Raw genomic sequence first — 17,655 nt, 5'->3', positions numbered from 1 at the left:
ACTTCCATGTTCTGCGTTCTTTTAATCATTTTAAGATCTTCACATTGAGCATACTGAATTTATTTTACCTTTTCACGTTTTTATCTAAGAAAGGCTCCAACTTTGTAGAGCATAACAGAGCAAATATTGGATTATGAGTACAGAGTCGCGAAGCATAATTTTGCATTGGATTAAGTATTCCAATTTTGAAAATAGACTACCATGCCTCATGGTAAAATATGGTCCACGTGTGGAAGAAACAAGAAACTGCTTCAGCCATGACATGTAAAATGCATGAGCAATTATCAAGTGCAATTCAAATGCTCGGAAAAATTATATTTGAAGTTATGTTACATTTCCTGCCTCGCTTGTTAAGACAAGACAGACACAAAAAGAGGAATGGTAAATGCAACAATAGACTGGCATCGGAACATAGCCGAATTTCCCCAATATCTCTAATGATGCAAGTGTTTAATATATAAACAATAGCAACGCTTAAGCTATTAAGCGGCAGCAACCAGACTACAGCAACGCTTAAGCTATTACTTGATCCAGCTCGAGGACATGACATGGTTTCAGTTCGGCATTTTCAGAGTAACTAGATTAAATCAAATTCCAATACCTCTTAATCCACCCAGGTGCCCATTGATCCGGCTTCATCGCAGATTCTCAGGACGCCGCAGGCACTCTGTCCCTGCTGTTTGCGTCGTCTGCGGCGGCCGCGCCACCATTGCCATGCGCCCCGCCACGGCCCACGGACGAGACCCGCAGGGCAGCTGGTCCTCCGCTACCCACCTCGCTTCTCATCTGCAAGCACGAACGGAAGGCAAAACAAGACGCCGGCAGTGAGCAAACACGGCCGTCGACATACGGCCTCTATGCACAGGAAAAAAAAAGGGGGGAAATAAAGCAAAGAGGGAAGGCCTCACCGGAACACCGGATCCATAGGGAAATCGCCATCGGCGGCGCCAGCCATTGTTGTCGTCTCGGTATCCAACTCTGCGCGGTCGTGTGTAGACACGGGAAAAGTTCTGGACCATAGTCCATGTCCGATGCAGGTCCTGTACCGGCGGTCCATCCGTCACCTACAACAGCCAGCACATACGGCCTCCCGTCGTCCAAAGTCTCGGTATACTTGAATATTTAGCTGTCGATTACAATGCACGCTTGCCTTCTTATACGGCCCCTGGACCCTGTATCCCACACGTCATACTCACCCACTCACGCTGATGGCTACTCTCCCCTCTCTCCCACACTGTCCACGGGCCTGTTCTTCTTCTCCCCCAAGACTTGCCCTGTCCGCCTCCGATACAGGTTGGCTATCTGGAGAGGGGGCATTGCCTAAGTCAAACAATTTCTGTATCACCATTTGATCATGCTGCTCGCGCCAAGGCTGAGAGATAAGCTGAGCCCACAGCGACTCACCCCACCGGTATTGCTGGACATCTGCTTCAAGCATCTTTACAATTTCTGACATCGTAGGGCGGCGATCAGCTTCCTCTTGGGTGCAGAACAGTGATATCTTGATAAGTTTTATCAACTCTTCACGCTGATATGCACGATCCAAATTGGGGTCGACAATTTCTTGCGGTTTGCCTTCTTGCATCAGATGCTTCACCTTCACATTAGTCAATCAGTCAACAGCATAAGAGCCCAAGCTTTATAAACCATGAAAAGAAAATTATGTTCTATTGTTCATCAGAGTCATCCGTCGTAACACTCTGTTAATAATTATACTTCAGGGGTTCGCGTCAGTATACTACCTCATTTCAAATAGTAAAAAAAATAAAGGTAATCTTATCTTTTATACTATTATAATAAGTGGGGATCCAGCTCTAAGAATATACCCGTCTAAGTCCAAGTATAAGTCTCTATTAATAATTGCCTATGTAATAAAGCTCCGTTTATCGTTAATAATTGCCTATGTCTAAGTCTATGTAAACTTTGATCCGTAGATGGAAGTTACATACATCAATTAATGAATATAGATTATTTTTTAATTAGACCATCATAACCTCTCATCTGAAGGGGTATATTTTATTCTCTTGCATTGATTTAATTATAATGGGGTTGTACTGAAGCAGAACCCTACACTTCATTGTTATGTACATAAAAATTCCCACATTAATTTGTACGACCTCTGTTTTTAAATACAGAGTACGTGTCATCATAGTCATCGGTCAAACTTCTATAAATTTGACTATTAAAATATCAAAACCTATTCATATTGCTAAGGTGAAAATGATTCATTCACATGTGAGATGAAAAATAAATCCAATTTAAAAAAAATAATTGTACCAACATACACAGATCTGCAAAGAAGCGTTCAAAGTACTTGTAAATAACAACAGGACAGAGAAGCTTACATTAACGTGGAAGTCTGGACCCTTTCCCGTCACAATCTCTAGCACCAAGACACCGTATCCATATACGTCCGTTTTCGTTGATGCCTTTCCTGTACTCCTGTACTCAGGAGCCATGTAGCCCACTGTTCCCTGGATCTCTGTCGTCACTATTTCCTTCCCTTGGTCCATCACCCTCGCCAATCCGAAGTCTCCTAGCACAGCTTCAAAATTTCCATTGAGCAGGACATTGGCAGCCTTGATATCACGGTGGATAATCGGGGGGTTGCAGTTATCATGAAGGTATTCCAAAGCATGAGCAATGCCAAGAGCAATTTTCATTCTTTTTGCCCAATCCAATGTTGGTTCATTTGGTTTCAAACCTACATATTTATGTGATTTCATCAGTTTCCTCAACGATAGTTCGAAGCAAACTAATATGATACTCTCTCTGTAAACAAATGTAAGACGTTTTAAGAGTATAAATGTATAATACTATCCTACACTGACTTGTTATTATGTTGTCTCATACAAGTAGAGATAGTTCAGTTATCTTTACTTTTGGTGGTGTCAGACATTCGTAATTAATCATTCACAGAAGACATTGTGTCTGCCAATGACTATATTAGAACTGAATACTTCAACTGAACAAAAGCCATCAACGAAATATGTGCATAGAAAAATATATAAGAAAATCTGCTAGGAATCTGATATTACCTTCTAACTTAGAAGAAAGACTCAAATTCTCCATGAAAGGATAAACCAACAGGCGCTCCTTTCGTTCCATGCAATACCCTATCAATCTCAATATATTGTTGTGGACAGGCACCCTTATAACTTCAGCTTCTCGTTTGAAAGCCATATCACGCCCGTGATTTTTTATTTTGACAAATCGTTTGACGGCAACCGCTTTATCGTCTTGGTCTGGAAGAACTCCTCTGTAAACCTTAGCTAAAGAGCCCTTACCAAGAAATTTTTGTCTACTAAAATTTCCTGTTGCAATCATGAGATGATGCAACGAGAATTGTTGTGTCTGCCCAAGATCTAAGCTTAGAGCATGCTCATCTGAAATTTGATTTACAGGTTTATCATGTCCTCAGTTGATAAAAAAAGGCTTTCTTTGTGGAATTCCACAACAATAGATGGAAAATTATTTTCATGGTGAAAATTTCAATATGGTAAACATGCATGAACAAATTTTTTTTACAGCTAATCCTTACTAACCTGGAACATCAGAACATAAATAACGTCGGCAAGGCATTCTTCGCAAGATTAGAATAGCAACCAGGACGAATGCTTCCAAGAACCACCTTTATGGTGGATTTTCTTGATCCACCTGTCAACAAATGTTTTTCAACCTAAATATTGGGTTCCATACAGATTGTCATGTAGGTTTCTGGATTACCTGTATCATTGATGTTTCCTTCGCATGGCATTGAGTGTGGACCACAATTTAAGTGGTTGCCGGTATAGCTAGAAGCACATGATTACACTCAGTATGCTAATTGAAAGAGTGCATAAAATTGCTTTTATAAATATAAGCTACTACTAAAGTTGAGGTAGGCCATACTTGTATAGGGACGCATGAAGTAGTTCAGGTATTTCACCACTAAGATTGTTATATGCCAGATTGCTGCAAAACAACACGAAGATCATCACATAATTGACTTCATATGGTCTTATTTGCTTATTAAAATAAATACAAGGCTTGCAATGACAACAGTGACATTCGGTGATTTCTCTTCTTATATCAGCATGGAAAAAAAAACTTACATGGAATTCAAGGATGGAATATTTGACAAAGAAATTGGAATATTTCCACTTAGATGATTATGGCTCAGATCCCTGTCAAAGTCACACTCCTATGTTACCATAATACGAAGAGATAACACAACTCATGGTCTGACTTACAGATTTTCCAGTTTTGAAAGGCGGCCAAATGAATCGGGTATCGAGCCATTGAAAAGATTATTTTGAAGTTTAAGAATTGCCAGACTTGAAAGATTCCCAATATATTGTGGTATTCCTCCAGTTATGTTGTTACCATCTAAAAACCTGAAACGAAGATATGTGAGAATAACGATAGTAGAACAATTTTTTAATGGATATCTATCTCTACACCATTTTCATGAGAAACAAATCATAGATTTCATAAGTAATTAATCCTTGGTCTTACAGCCGTTGTAGTGTTGTCAACTTCGCAATGCTGGGTGACAAGACTCCACTTAACCCTGATGAGCTCAAGGTTCTGCAAATTCAGAAATGAGAAGCTCAGAAATAGTCTTGTGAACACAGGTACGTGCTATTACAAACTTAGTAATAGATGCTAAGCAAACATCCTTGTGAACCGTGAATTGTATGAAACTAGCGATTATAATGACGGGCACGATGTTTTGGCACCGATCACATATGCTCCCTATATCTGTACCATGAGTATTTGACAAAAAAACTACCACATTAGGGGTTGCCATCCCACTAAACTACCACATTCAAAAAAGTGACTGATAACTATCAAATTTTTCTAATTTTGTGACTAAAAACTACCACTTTTGGAAAATGGCCAGTTTAAATGATTTAAACGTGTTTATGACAAACGGGACCCACCCGTCGGGGCTGATGTGGCGACAAAGTCAACTCCTGTTTGTTTTGACCCTCAAGTTGACCCTTATGACAAGTGGGGCCCACACGTCATCATCAACCTTCCTCATCCTCCTCTGTCTCTCTCAGGCATTTCAACAAGCACCTTCTGTGCATCTAAGGGAAGGAGGCAACGGCGAGGTCCCCCTCGCCACCACGGCGAGGTCGCGTTGGAGGTGGCGAGCGTGCTACCTTGCCGCTGTCGGACGTCAGGAGCTGCAGCGACTAGTAGTCTGACACGGCGTGGTACAGCAGGATGGCCGTCCGCCCCTTGGCCGTCAGGTTCTTGACGTGCTCGGCGACGTCCTCGGCAGCTGGGACGCCACCGTGCGCGAGCTGCAGGCGTGCGACGGCGGCGTGCTGCTGCTAGCCAAGGACCTCCTCCTCGCACCCCGGTGACGACAGCAGCATGCAGCGGCGCCGGCCAGATGTGGGAGACGGTAGCTGGCGAGCGTGCACGGTGCACCTGCTCCGGGCGCGCGCGATCGCGAATGTTCGCGACGCTGGCCAGAGGCGAGGCGCTCGGCCGTGAGGACGGAGGGGTTCGTGGAGGCGGAGGCGCTGGACGGAGGAAAGCACGCACGCGCCGGTGCGCTGCAGCAGCAGGCCCGAAGCAGCGGCAGCAGCCAAGAAGCCGGCGTGCGGCGGGAAGCAGCTTGAGGGCTCGCCAGAGTTTCTGTCGAGGCAGGGGCGCGAGGCACAGGGACGCCATGGCTGCACGAGCTCGCGTTGCGTGCGAGCAAGGGAGGGGATGGGCGGCTCGGGCGCTGCGGCGGCGCGTGGTTGTGGCGCGCGCCTGCGCGGTGGAGGGGGGCGGTGCGGCTCGGTGCTAGGGTCAGGGACGGCAGCTGGATGAACACGCTCGCGTTCGTCGGCCGGAGTTCACCTGCTTTCCTCCCATGCACATAAGATGTTTGTTGAAAGGCCAAAGAGAGAGGAGGAGGAAGAAGGTTGATGTGGGCCCCACTTGTCATAACGGTCAACACTAATGGTCAAAACAAACTTAGTTGACTTTGCCGCCACGTCAGCCCTGATGGGTGGGTCTTGCATGTCATAAACGTGTTTAAATCGTCTAAATTGATCATTTTTTAAAAGTAGTAGTTTTTAGTCATAAAATGAAGATTTTTGATAGTTATCGGTCATTTTTTTAAATGTGGTATCTCGGTGAGACGGCAACGTCTAATGTGGTAGTTTTTTTTGTCAAATACTCTCTGTTATCGTTAAGTCTGGAATGCGAATGTGTGCCATACACATCTTCGTTGAGGATACACGCGCATGAACACTAACATACCCGGCGTACTATAGGGAGACTTAATGCGGGGGGCATGAGACAAGTGGGAGGATGTTGAGATCCTCTGTACCTCCAGGAAGAAGCAGAAATTCCATGGCGATTATGGGTTGCCGAAGACAAGGTTTGAGCTGTGTGGGCCTGTGTGGTAGGGGATGGATGCTGGCTATAGGTACATAACGTTATGTCTAGTGCCTACGTCAGCACAGATGTGGAAAATGCATTCAATGTGAGTGCCAAACATGGGTCGTGCGGTGTCTCACAAAAACAATATCACTACATGCAGTATCTAGATGGTCATTCCATTCTTCTAACACACCGCGACTGTCATTCAGCATCATCTTTACTTCAGACAGAACCTGGACTGGAGAAAGGCAAGTTTTATTAGTAATAAAAATGTAAATAATCAATCAAAGAGAACATCTATTGCATGTTTTATTTGCAATATGGACTCTAACTGACGTAGAGCTAGTGAAAGGATATATAAAATCGTAAAACAAATAACATGAAAAGATCACGCCAAGCAATAAACTGATTAAGCACCGAAAAACTGATTAAGATGTTTATTCTTTGCCCTCTGGATAATCAAGGGAAGCTCATGCTTAAGCTTGTTCTACCGCTGCAGAAGCTCAAAATAAGTGTCTACATTTTTAAAGACTATTCCATTGCATGAAGTGAATGTGCACCAAGGCACTACAATGAAAATGTCGTGATTTCACACACAAAAGAAAGGATATGTGTTCGTCTCTTCTTATGGTTGTTTTCTCGGCATTGCTAATTCACACAATTGACAACGACAGGTGCAAGGATCCAAAATCCAGTGAAGTGTTTATATTTTCGAAAGAGTCTATTCTACAGCCCTTTGAAAAAAAATGTCTATTCTACTGCACAGTTTTTTTTTTGGCGTCACTAGTAATGTGTGACATCTTCTGGTCAAAATTCTTAATCTGAATATGCAGTTCAGTTTTCAAGTTACTTTATGTGCTGAAGGTAAAAATCCCAGTATAAAGGTCTTACCCTGTTGATCAATCATCTGACATGCAACAGACTGTAAGAACCCCAGAAAGATTAATCCATAAGCTAGCTTCATGGTTTCTGAAAGGTGGAAGCTGATATCAGCCTTTTCTTGATTGAAGAACGAAGGATCGCTGCTGATTATAATCTTAGCTCTGTTTGCTTCACATAACAGAGGTATGTGTCAGGGCCAGTATGCCAAATACCTGCATTATTATGGATCAAAATAAAGGGCATACGAGACACAGCAGATGATGACATCAACAGAGAATAGTACTCCTTCCCTTCCACAGTATAGTGCATATTTTTTTTTCCAAGTCAAACGTTTCTATGTTCCACCAAGTTTTTAGCATATTAATATCTTAAGTACTAAAGGGCAACCTGGTGCATGTAGCTTCCGCTTGCGCAGGGTCCAGGAAAAGGTCCGACCACTTTGGGTGTATAGTACGCAGCCTTTCCCTACATTTCTGTAAGAGGCTGTTTCCAGGACTTGAACCCATGACCTCATGGTCACAAGGCAGCAGCTTTACCACTGCGCCAAGGCTCCCCTTCTAATATCTTAAGTACTAACTAAATAAAATATAAAGTACACATCATAATGAATTTAATGATACTCCTTTTGTATTGTCGATGTTGATAATTTTTTCTTGAAGTTTAGAAAACAAAATATGCACTGTATTTCTAGAATGGAGGGAGTATGATAAATACTACAACCAGAAAGCAAGTAAATCAGAGCAGATGGCCGACGGCTTGAATTTATTTCATAATGTGGCTACTACGTGCCAACTAGTTATCTTTGGGGAAATTACAAGAACTAGAATCTATCTATCTATTATATACATAATACAGAAGTAAAACGAGCCATCACGTTCGTCCATATATGTTAAAAATATATACTCCGTTGATTTAGAATATAACGGTTGAGATTTTTAAAGATCCAATAGTTACGTAACATAATATCATGTGCAATCTTTTAGATCTGACACGTGCCAAAATATAACCACAAATAACATATGTATGCGTATAACATATGAGCGCAGACAACCAATGGAAAGAAGTGTCCGTATCCTATATGAGCCTATGAAACAAATCTTGGCACAATTTAGAAAAAAAAGATAACTTGAAGTAGTTGTGGTGGGATAGAATCGGCAAGATTTGCTTTAGGACACAAGCGGCCACTAGCAATTCGGTTTGGCGCTATATGCATTAAAAAATAATGGCAGTATGTTTTTTTTTCACAAAACAATGACAGTACTAATTACTACGTTCCAGCCGTACTTCGCTGCTCATTACCCATTCAAAATTAATATTACTGTTCCATAAAAAAATTACTTTCTCCTCGATGGCCGACTAGGTGCCTTAGCCACATATATATGCAGATGCATGACAAGCTCACGACCAAACCCCATGGTCTCCTATTAACTGCATGCATGCATGATAATGTCAACCTATACCTACTGACTATGCTATGCTCCCTCAAAAAAAAAAGACTATGCTATGCCAACTAAAAGAATATAAAAAATTCATTGTAAAAAAATTCACAATATACAGAAACATCTGCTTGCCGTAGTGCTTCATATATATCTACCTAAATTAGTTCTGACAGCGAGGGGAACGGTCGGTCGCTGGTAAAGTAAGGTTGCTACTACCGTAGATAGTGTTGGCTGATTTTGGAATAATTTCGACATGGGCCTCTAGGTTTTGGGCGTCATGTCAAGAGGAAGATGGCACTGGGCCAGCCAATATAAATTTACACGTACTATGACTAGGTGAAAAACATTCATGAAATCATGCACGAACAATATGCAAACCAGTCACATGTATCCGCAAGTGGTATCTCATATGACCAAAGAAAAATATACTTTTTTGATTGCTACAAAGATTAGAGAAAATAAATCACGTCAAAATTTAATTAAAGTTGTTTCGGTAATTGTACGATGGAAAAAAACTTAATTATTTTATGCTTGGGAAGCAAGGATGTTTTAGCATGCTCTATTATACCTATAGTTTCAGTTTTTAAAGAAAACTTTAGGAAGTCCCTAGCGATACAATAAATAGGAACCTAAATTACATTACATGAGTAGTGGAATCGACATGTTGGGCTGACTTATTTACATCACTATAGATGGTCGTTCAAATAATAGTCTCTAGATTATAAGAAACAGTAAATACGTTTGGGAGACAAAAAAAGAGTGTGAGAGTTTAGCAAATAGGTTGTAAATACAACATGTGCGCAACAAAATATTTTAATTGTGCTACCAAAATAAGTAAATACACATAGATACTGTGAGTCTAAGTTTAACTGATGAGTAAGCATACAATAGCATGAAATTGTGGTAACAAAAAACGGCCGCTGCAATACATCCAACAAAGAAATGCGTGGATAATGAAATCTCGAGGTTCATGTCGGACTGTGGGAGAGTAGTGCTCAGTAAAAAGAAAACTTCAAATTAGTAGAATTTTACATTAATGTAGGAGCAAGAATGGGTCCAAAGCTCCATGACATTGATGGTTTGGTATCCATTCTTATAATACCCTAATGCACTAATGGAAATATCACTATAAAATGATGGCCATGTTTGATGAGGCACACTTCTCTACCATATTTTGACCGATGGTCTGTTGTATGACATCCTTTTCGGAGAGAAACGGAAAATATCATACTATTTATTAATTTTCTAGCCGCGGCCACACCACTAGTTTGTATATAAAAGCACGACATGGGAGAGGTCAAAACCCAGATCAAAAAAGAAAGGTCAAAGCCCCACCACCATGTCTCATCCACTACTAATGCTGCTTTTCTTCCTTCTCCAAACCTAGTGTAGCCATAGAGACCAAGAACAACCATAAAAAAATGTCACAAACAGGCGAGAAAAATCTGTCTCCGCCCGCATCCATCCACAAAAAACCTTATGTCTATATGAAGTACTGGGAGCTTACATGCGTGGAGGATGTCCTGCTGCTCAACCTCGGTGGCCCCGGAAGGCGTGGCTGCGCGTGTGGCTTTTCAGCGATGGATTTCCCTGTGTATCCAGTGGCCAGGTGAATATGTGGTACGCTTGATGTCTATAGTGCAGCTAATATTTAAAGTTGGGTTTATTTATTTATTTATTCAGGTTACAATTCTTCACGGAAGAGGAGCCGGATCGAGTGGCAGAGCTGGCCTTACGGTATGATGCCAACATCATAGTTCACCCTTGTGCGAATGGATCCCTGCTTGGAGACCCAACCAGTGCGGTTGCGGGGATCTATTCCGGTGCAGGCCAACAGGGGACAGCGAAAGCGAGGCAGACAATGGAAAACTAGCGGGAGCAGAACCGATGCAAGGATCTGTTGAGGGGGACCAGTTCGATGTGATTCAAGAGCACGCGGATAGTGGCGACGCGAGTCAGTGCAATTTTTCCGCAGGCTCCTGGGTGGACTAACGATGTAAGTTACTGCAGTGGTTGAGTTATGCAAAAGGTGTATGACAGATGAAACCTTATCTGAATTTCAACTGCTTACATTAGAAGAGAGGATGGTGTTATTACTAATCATAGATTTTCTGCATCATAACTGGATGATGCTATACTAATCACAGATTTGCTACATCATAATTGGATGGTGCTACACTTGTCGATGAATTGCTACTAATATAGTTAGGAAAATTAGTGCATTGGAGTAGTTACCTGCCCGACTAGGTTAGAGTTGGCAGCCATCCACCGGACGGAACACAAACTCAGAGCCCTCGAAAAGAGAGAAAAGTCCACATTTCAACCCCGAACAAACCACTCAGTTAACTTACAACCCTTAACTTCGAAACCGGTCAAAATACACCTCTAACTGACTACTAGGTTCAAAACTCAACCCTGGTCTCGGTTTCGAGTCGGTCAAGCGGTTTTGACCGGTCAACGCTGACTGGGCTGCCAAGTAAGCAGGGGGCTTGGAGGAATAAAAAAACTGGATGAATCTCCTCTGTCTCCCCTCACGCGTGAGACAGGATAGGTTGAGCGCCGCCCGATCTGGCGCCTGCCCCGGCCGCCGCGCCGTCGGTAGCCGCCGGCCGGCGACCTCGTCCGCCACGCCACCTCTCCCCTCCCCCCTTCCTCCCCTGCCTCTTCTCCCATCACGTGAGAACTCGCCCAACTGGCCTCCTCCACTTCGGCCACCGCGCCCGCCGCCCGCAGCCGACTGCGTCGGTGACCACCATCGGCCTCCGCCTACGCCACCTCACTGCTGCCTGACACCACACCCCCGACGCTGCCCTGCATCGCCTCGCCCGGCCGTGGTAGCCCGTGCCTCCTGCCGGCCGAGCTCATGGCCACCACCGCACAGCCACCCCGTGTGCCGTCGGCCGCCGCGTAGTCCACAACCGCCAACCGCAGCCGCTTAGTGCTGCACATCCAGGGCCGCTGCCTCGACAGCACCTCGCAGCCACGTCGGCAGCTGCCCTCCGAGCTCCGGTCTGGCTTGCGCGTGGGGCGGGGCGGCGGAGATGCATCGGAGTTCAAGCTGGCTTGCGGGTGGGGCGGGGCGGCGGAGATGCAGCGGCGCCGGTCACCGTCGGCAGCTGGAGTCAGGTGCGGCGGGTACGGCGGCGGCGGCGGCGGTGGCGACTCTGTAGCGGGAGGAGAAGGGGGTCGAGGTGGAGCGGAGACAAATGAGATTGATTCATCTTTTTTATTCCTCCCTGCCCTATGCTTACTTGGCAATGCCCAGTCAGCTTTGATTGTGGTCAAAACCGCTGGACCAACTCGAAACCGAGACCAGGGTTGAGTTTTGAACCTTAGTTGGGGGGTGTATTTTGACCGAAAATTTGATCTTTTGCCACACTTCTTCATTTGATCATTTGCCCCCCCCCCCCCCGAGAGGTTGCCGGGTGGGGCCTGGGGCCACTGTCATTGAGACAATGCAAATCTTCAAACCCCTCGTAAAGTGGGGCAAAACATCAAATCCCTCGTATTTTGAGCGGTTTTGAAGTTGAGGGTTGTAAATTAAACCGAGTGGTTAGTTTAGGGTTGAAATGTGAACTTTTCTCTTAAAAAGACGATATGGGTGTACGCAGAGAAGCTGGGTGAACATGTGGTTGAGCTTCTTTGGGTTCGATTCACCTGGAGAGGCTTAAGATTTTTACAACCTATATTCGTGGGAACATGGATTCAGAATGAGATATGGCAAAAATAGACCTAATGCAGGAAAGACTAAATGCACGGTTTCTGATGGCTTATTAGTCAAATTTTGTGTTCTGCTACTCAGGCTTATCGGTATTTTGTTGGTACGCACGTCAAGGCGATATGAGTGCCTTCTTTGATTCGGCTGGTGCAAATGACGGGCAATGGCTCATACATAATGGAGCACCAATCACTCATTTTTATTTCGACATGTGGAGGGAAGGTGAATTGGCCGCCGCATAAGCATTGACGGATGAAGACGTACAAGCCATGACTAAATTGAGTTCCTCTTCGTGCTTTTGGGGGTAGTGACATGAGACAATGGGAGGAAGTTCTGTGCCAACAGGATCTACTCTACCAAATCCATGTACAGATGGCTAACTTATCACTTTATCAGGAAGTCCAAACCCCTGTTCTCACCAAGATGTGGGATCTTAAAATTCCCATGAAAATTAAAGTTTTCATCTGGCAAGTTTTTGCATGATAGGATTTCGACCTAACAACAGATTTTGCATTGACATGGTCCAACTAATGGCAATTTTGCACTTTGCAGGGAGCTAGAATCTGTGGAGTCCTTTTCGGTGCCTATTGCTATTTTATGGTCTTTTTTTAGATTACGACATGGAACATCATAATTTGTGGGCATTAACTAAACCTAAATTAAATATAAAAGGCCCATTTAACGGAATGAAGCACGATTCAAAAAAAAAAGAATAAAGCACGAAGGCTTCCTCTGAAGATGAAGACTGTGTGCTCCCGTGACCCCTCTCTTGTGTCAGGCCAATGCCCAAGCATGATTCTAAAAAAAGGAATAAAGCACGAGGGCTTCCTCTGAAGATGAAGACTGTGTGCTCCCGTGACCCCTCTCTTGTGCCAGGCCAATGCCCAAGCACGATTCTAAAAAAAGGAATAAAGCACGAGGGCTTCCTCTGAAGATGAAGACTGTGTGCTCCCGTGACCCCTCTCTTGTGCCAGGCCAATGCCCAAGCACAATTCTAAAGAAAAGGAATAAAGCACGAGGGCTTCCTCTGAAGATGAAGACTGTGTGCTCCCGTGACCCCTCTCTTGTGCCAGGCCAGTGCCCAAGCACGATTCTAAAAAAAGGAATAAAGCACGAGGGCTTCCTCTGAAGATGAAGACTGTGTGCTCCCGTGACCCCTCTCTTGTGCCAGGCCAATGCGCCCCCCTCCTTCTCCTCAAGAAAAGGACACATATGAACCGATCTCGTTTTTCTCCCTCCCATCCCTCCCTAGCCCCAGAAGCGCAAGAAACAAAAAACTGCCCCAGGCAACAAAGCTTTCTGCTACACAAAGAACAAGCAAAACAAAAGAATATTCTCGGCTAATAAAATTGTTTTCTCTAAAACTTTGGCACATGGTTGCACGCTACAGAAACCTTGAAGCTTAGATCTTTGTCCACACAAAAGCAATACAAATCAACGATTCTTGCAACTCTGTTCACACAAAAACTCTGGACTTCCCCTCCTCTGTGTTGTGTTTTAAAGATCAGGCAACAAAACAGAAAGGTACAAAAACCAAAACTCTTCGGGGGTGTTCTTGCATTTTGGATCTTGTATATTTTCATGTTTTTGCCCCTCCCCGATGAACTGGATGGCTAGCTGAATCTTATGATTTCCCTCGTGTTTGTGTTGTTTAATGCCTTGTGTCTGGCCCCTGCAACATGAAATGAAAAAAATAGTTGCTCACGAAAAAGTGTGTAGGTTCCTATTGCTTGTTCCAAGTGTAGGTACTTAAATAGCTACTAAATTAAAAAGAGTTGATGCTTGGTTCAAAGAAATGTCGCGAAGATGAACAACAACAAAAAGATTTGCTTCTAGAATAAAGTATGTTGATTCAAAAGTGTGCACATTAATCTGCTGGACTGAATAGAGGTTGTTCAAGACTATTTGATTTACTAAAAAGGAGAAGGGTTGTAGGTGATCCGAGTTTAAAAATATGATTGATTTTTGGAGAAATAAACTTGTAAAACTAAGAATGTAAAAATTCAAAAGTTGCCTTCATCCCACCTATTGTTGATCTACCCATTTTATGTTTCCTTCACAAATGGTTGCCATTGACCTGAATACTCTTCCTGATGACTATGATGAAGAGCTGATGCCCCTCTCTACTGCACGCAAGCCCCTCCTGTAGGTTTGCCTATGATGATTGAGGGCGCGGGCGAGTCGCCAGACTTGGTTGACGACTTGCTCTCCATTCCTTTGAGTTGGCAGCGACTTAGTGTACTGGATTAGTTGAGTAGGGAGTGAGTTGGTGACTATATGGTGGGGCGGTAGGCGATTCCATGCATATGATGGGTGTGGACAGTTTAGTTCAACCCAATTAGTCAGTTGTGAGTATGGATGGGGCGCCTATATACTGGGGCTTAGACAATTCAATGTGTGGATTAGGCCGTGGGCGACCTAGTGTTTTGGGGTTTAGGCGACTCAGTTAGCCGATTGTGAATTTGTGAGCGCTGGCACGAGGCGACAATGTTGGGGTTTAGGCGACTCCGTTGCGTTGATTTGCATGGTGACTTAGTGTATTGGATCAATGGGCGTGAGCGTGACGAGTACATGTTGGGGTGCTAGGCTACTCAGCGCATGGATTAGGTTGTGGGCGACCTAGTGTATTGGGTTAGTCGACTGTGAGCACGGGCACGGGGCAACAGTGCATTGGGGTTTAAGCGATTCCGTTGCGATTAGTGTGGTGACTTAGTGTATTGGATTAGTTGAGTTGGGTGTGAGCGCGGCGAATATATGTTGGGGTTGTAGGCTGCTCCATGACTCCATCACATGGATTAGGCCGTGGGTGACCTAGTGTATTGGGCTAGTAAAGTTCGCATGAGCGAGGTGGCTATAGAGTGATGGTGGTGTGGTGGGGGCGGGGTGTAGGCTATTCCATGCATGCAATGGGTGTAGGCGAATTAGCTCAACCCCATTAATTGGTTCTGAGGATGAGCGGACGACTATATTTTGGGGCTTAGGCGACTCCGTGTGTGGATTAGCAAGGGCAACTTATTGTGCTTTGGGTTGGTATATCGGGAGCGTGGGAAAGGCAACTATATAGTGAGGGGAGGGGTAGGCGATTCCGTGCATGCAATGGCCGTAGGTGAATTAGCTTAACCCTGTTAGTCGATTGTGAGGATGGGCGGGCGACTGTGTTTTGGTGCTTAGGTGACTCCGTGCTTGGACTAGCATGGGTGACTTGCTGTGCTTTGGGTTGGTAGATTAGGTGCGTGGGCGAGGCAACTATATAGTGGGTGGGAGGGGGTAAGCAATTTCATGCATGCAATTGGGCGTAGGCTAATTAGCTCAACCCTATTAGTCGATTGTGAGGATGGGTTAGGCGACTATATTTTTGGTCTTAGGCGACTCCGTGCATGGCGTGCAGGTATTGGGGGTTGACTTGGTCCGCGTTGGCGCAATCCTTCACGTTACGATCCTCTTGCCTGCTACCTGTTCGTAGCGTCGGTCCAGGTTTTGCTCTATGGGCATGGCTATATCATCGGTCCGATCGGCACCGAGAACCTCAGATTTGGCGGCGCTCAAGCGGGCTTGGCGGTGGCCTTCGGTAGCCATTAGGCTGTATCGCCCCAGTCCACCGAGACCGGCAGGGGATGCAGGTGTTAAAGCTTCCTACGGTGGGACGCTGACCCAGGCCTGGTGGCTGATGCCGGGCTTGGGGTGAAAGGTGGTGCCTTTTGCTTCTACTATCAGGGGGTGGTTGTGATGGGGATGGTTGGCAGTGCCTACGGGCATGGATGCCGGGGGGGGGGGGGGGGGGTCTTGGATGGCGTGCTCCACGGTTGGCTTTCCGACAGGCCCATGGTGGCTGCACATCTTGGCCCTGTGGGCGGTAAGGGGTGTAGTGGCGGGAGGACCTGGTCTGCTCTAGCAGTGCCCAGATGTGGGGTGGATGAGCCGATCCTCGTCGTAGTGGTGACGAAGACCCCTCCTGTGGTGGTGGCGAGTGTCCGAGCAAAGGCTTTCTGTTTCTAGCACCGGCAACGGCGGCGCCCGTGGGTGTTGCTTGCTTCTTAAAGACATCGTCGTGGACCTCGTCCTTGTGCTAGGGCTCCGGTTGAAAACTCTAGTCAGTTTGTTTGGACTCGGCAGTGGTGACGCTTCGTGCCGTCACCCTCTTAGGGTCCTTGTTGTGGTGCTTGGTGTTAGGCTTGTTCTAGTTTCATGTTTTTCTTTCGATCTGCTTTGTAAGTGGGTCTCCCTACCATATTATATCGTTAGAGTAGTCGTGTACTCTGTTGTGTTGTTGCTTTATATATGAAGCGTGGCGAAAGCTTGTTTCGAGATTAGCATGCACGACTTATTGTGCTTTGCATTGGTAGTTTGGGCGGTGAAGGCGACTGTATAATGTGCTAGAATTCAATCAAGTAAGAAAAAGATGGTGTGAGCTTGACTGTAGTTCCACCACCCATGCTATGAGGAATTGCGTGAGGGGACTTGAGAAAAAGGTGGCAAGATAAGGGACTCTTTTCCATCCCTCGACGGGCTGCTGTCCTAATCAGTCGGTCATATTGCTTTCATTAATTTGTGTGGGCTCGTAAGAAAACTAGGAATGAAAACAAAGACAGCGTGTACATATTTGAAAAAAAAACATAATACTGCCTATTTTGCTTCGATTTGAAGATGCCCCCCCTCCCCCCACCACCCACCCACATACTCGACCCTTTCTGCCACGCCTGTACCTTGGCTAACTTCAGTCTCTTGCTCTTCTGGCATGGGCAGGCGAAATCTGTGTTTTGATTTTCGGCCGAAAAAATCAATTTTCGGCCGAATTTCGTCCATCTCGCCTGGGCCCGGTAATTGTGTGTGTCGGCCGAAAATTTCGGCCCAGTTTGAACTTTGTCTTGGCCCAATCTAATTTCTGGGGCCTCCTGACAATTTTCCTATCGAACGAAGCCTGAACCCTAAACAAATCACGATACCCGCCCCTCCTGTGCGTGCGGCGGCGGCGGCGCTGCGCCCAGATTCGGCTCCTCCACTCGTCGCCGCCTGCCTCCCGGCTCGAGCCTGCCGCTCCTGCCCCGTCCGCGCCTTCGTGACAGCCCGGCCCCTGCTACTGACCTCTGCTGGATGCGGGCTGCAGCTGAATCTGGAACTCCTGAACTCTGCAGCTCATCTCCCTGTTCAATTTTTTATTTTGGAGCTGATGGCGATGTTGGACTGATGCAAAGTTTGGTAAACATTTACGTATATACGTACTCGTTAGTGTTGTTCGACTGCTAC

General features: G+C 45.3%; 1 pseudogene; it reads right to left on the bottom strand.

Moving 5' to 3' along the window:
• Positions 1-281: 281 nt before the first annotated feature.
• On the bottom strand, positions 282-4,948 carry LOC123159808 (LRR receptor kinase SERK2-like; annotated as a pseudogene).
• Positions 4,949-17,655: the final 12,707 nt, after the last annotated feature.

This window comes from Triticum aestivum, chromosome 7B (genome assembly GCF_018294505.1).
Source record: "Triticum aestivum cultivar Chinese Spring chromosome 7B, IWGSC CS RefSeq v2.1, whole genome shotgun sequence".
Taxonomy (NCBI): Eukaryota; Viridiplantae; Streptophyta; class Magnoliopsida; order Poales; family Poaceae; genus Triticum; species Triticum aestivum.
The sequence above is the reverse complement of the archived record's forward strand: the minus strand, read 5'-3'. Positions and strand labels throughout refer to the sequence as shown.